Consider the following 3,407-nt stretch of genomic DNA (forward strand, 5'->3'; position numbering starts at 1 on the left):
CTGCACAGGCATTCCTCATCTACATTCCTCCTCCTCATTCCGATCTCACCGTTTCCCACTCCAGCCCAGACAAAGGTGACTCACACTGCTGGGTCTACTTGTCATTAAGAAAAAGCTCCAAAACACAATCTCATTTAACGCTGCTTTTAACTTGAAAATAAACAATAATGTTCATCTATAAATAGAACTACTGCAAACTGCTAGTCTCCAGAAAACGTGTAATTAACATGCCCAAAGTAGAGACACCTTGCTCGGTTCAAACACTTCACTGCGCCTATCGCTACTCATCAGCAGGTCCTTTTCGCTCAGGATCCTTTCTCAGACTAACTCGCAGGTCTTCCTCTACCTGCTCCTTCCCCGCTCCCTCCACCCGCCCAGCGCCGCACCCCGGAGTTCTGTAGGGTCCGGGTCGCCAGCTGCTCCCCTCCCCTCCGCCCCGGCTCTCCGCCGGCCCCACCCCCACCTCTCCGCAAGGTGCCGCGGAGCCGCGGGTTCCCGGACTGAAGCGACGCGCGGCGGGCGCGAGGCTGCTTGGTGATTCCCAGCCCTGATCCATCTGGCACCCGCCGGCGGGAAGAGCAAACCCCAGTACCTAGTGCCTCAGATAAGCTCAGCAGCCCCTGTTCCCTATTACCTGTTCTGGGCAGCGGTGACCGGCAGAAGGTGCCACTCGCACCGATCCTGGCAGCCTTGAGCCTGGAGGTAAGGAGGGCAAGCAACCGCAGCAGCCGCAGAGGACAATCCGGAGTCACCGCCTAAGGCACAGCCGCTGGGAGCTTAGAACACGCGAGCTTAGTGGGAGCCCGGCCCCCACCTCCAGCCTGCGAGTAACCGACTCAGGCCCCCACCCTTTGTGGGGCGGGGACACAGGCAGAGGAAGGCGGGGACGGGGCGCGGCCTCACCGCCCACGGGGTGTGAGCGCCTTCACGGCATCGTGAGAGACGCCTGCTGATAGGCTCCGGAAAAGGTAGGCGTCTCAAACTTCAAGATGGTCTCGCCAGTAGAGTTCCATCATTGGTCAATAATAGAAACAAAGCAGAGCTCTTATTGGTAAAAGCTTTGTAGCTCTCCTCCCAATTCCAGTCAATCAGGTGAAGCTCCACCCCAGTCGCCCCAATCACTTGCCCTTGGCTTCGAAACCCCAGGTGGCTGTAGAAAGGAGTGTGTCTTGCGTGCTGACAACCTCCCGGAACAGAACCCCGGAAACTCAAGTTATTTTGCTCTTTGTGAGCTTTCTTAACCTTCTTGCCATCTTTGCCTTCGACCTTGGGCGAGTGAAATCTAATTATTATTATTACTTGGATTTACAGAGATCTTGCTCATTATTTTTTAATGCTGCCTAAAGTTCAGAAGGAAGTTTATATGAACAGAGAAAAAGGCACGATTCTATCGTTGGCGAAATTATGGTTGGCTTTGTTATTAGTACTTTTGTCACATATTGCTCATCCACACTTTTATAATTAAAGAGGAAGGAGGTAATTTTTTAAAAAATAGAAAATTAAAATGACAAAAAATGTCAAACTTTGAAGACATCTAGGGGACTCATTCTTCTACAGTGAAAGAAAATATGCTTAACATCTGTTCTGTGCCATCAAGTCTATCAAATCACATCTGCTTGTTGTTTTTATGTGTGTAAAGTCTATCAAATCACATCTGTTTGTTGTTGTTATGTGTCGTCAAGTCTATCAAATCAAATGAACTGGGTCAGTTTACCCTTAAGTTATTTTGTTTATTTTGTACCCTTTAGTACATGCCCCAGTGCAGCCATACTCTTTTCTGAGTAAGTACTATTTATGCAGGGTGCGCTGGTTGCCAAGTTATGTAAGGAGTTGAGAGGCCAGTCCAAAGGCAGGTGGTTCCCATCTACCAGCTGCTCAGTGAGAGAAAAGGAGGTATCTCCTTCCACGTGATTTACTGATGCCTCAGGAGGACCAAGCTGTGAGTTGGTTTTGACTTCGTGGAATAAAACAATTTACCCAACAACTAATATGTACCACTGAATCATAGACAAAATTACAGAGAAAAGTCTTGAAGAATTTAGAAGCCAAAGTACTAAATAAAGCTTTAACAAAAACAATAATACACCACAGAATCTCAAAAGCTAAAAACTGGAAAACTAGGCTAAAAGAGGAAAGTAAATAAAGAATCCAAAAGAATTTCAGGATGTGACACACTTTGAGAATTAAAAGATGAAGAACTGACCACTCTTGATATATACCCCAGAGTCTCACTCTTGATATATACCCCAGAGTCTTGAAAGCAAGGACCTAAATATTTCTACACCAATGTCCAACATAGCCATTCACAACTGTTAAAAGGTGGAACCAACACAAGTGTTCATCAACAGATGAATGTTGTGGTTACTGCCAAATGCTGTCCAGTTAACTACAACTCATAGGGACCCTTCCTTGAACAACAGAGCTGAATCTTATTCTGTCCTGTGCCATCCTCACATCTCCCCATGCTCAAGCTCATTGTTGTAGTCACCCTGCTAATCTGTCTCACTGAGGATCTTCCTCTCTCTTGCTATGTTTCCATAGCATGATTTCTTTTTCCAAGGCCTGGTCCTTCCTTAACAGGCCCAAAAGATATGAGACAATTTTCCCATCTTTCGTTGGACTTTGTCCAAGACAGATTTTCTTATGTTGATAAAGAGAATTTAAAATATCATGGACCACCAAAAGGACAAGAACAAGCAACAGGTGAATAAACAAAATGTGGTGTACATATATATGCAATAAAATATTAGCCATAAAAAGAAATGAAATTCTGCCTTTTCCCTCTCTTGGCACTACCATGGTGGTGGTCGGCAAGAACAAGCACCTTACAAAAGGTGGCAAAAAAGGAACCAAGAAGAAAGTGGTTGATCCATTTTCTAAGAAAGATTGGTATGATGTAAAGGTGCCAGCAATGTTTAATGTAAGAAATGCTGGGAAGACATTAGTCACAAGGACTCAAGGGACCAAAATTGCATCTGATGGACTCAAGGGTCATGTTTTTTAAGTGAGCCTTGCTGATTTGCAAAATGACAAGCTTGCGCTCATTACTGAGGATGTTCAAGGGAAAAACTGCCTCACCAACTTCCATGGCATGGATCTTACCCAGGACAAAATGTGCTACATGGTCAAAAAACAGCAGACCATGATTGAAGCACATGTTGATGTCCAAACTACCAATGGTTATTTGCTTTGACTGTTTTGCGTTGGTTTAAAACACACGCGCGCGCAACAATCAGATTCGGTAGACATCTTATCTTATGCTCAGCACCAACAGGTCCACCAAATCTGGAAGAAAATTATGGAAATCATGACCTGAGAGGTGCGGACAAATGACTTGAAAGAGATGGTCGGTAAATTGATCCCAGACGGCACTGGGAAAGACATAGAAAAGGCTTGTGAGTCTATTT

The 3,407-nt window shown here is 45.4% G+C and overlaps 1 pseudogene; it reads left to right on the forward strand.

Moving 5' to 3' along the window:
- Positions 1-2,797: 2,797 nt before the first annotated feature.
- Positions 2,798-3,400, forward strand: LOC102868643 (annotated as a pseudogene).
- Positions 3,401-3,407: the final 7 nt, after the last annotated feature.

This window comes from Elephantulus edwardii, unplaced genomic scaffold (genome assembly GCF_000299155.1).
Source record: "Elephantulus edwardii isolate Elephantulus edwardi_28Jun2011 unplaced genomic scaffold, EleEdw1.0 scaffold00054, whole genome shotgun sequence".
Taxonomy (NCBI): domain Eukaryota; kingdom Metazoa; phylum Chordata; class Mammalia; order Macroscelidea; family Macroscelididae; genus Elephantulus; species Elephantulus edwardii.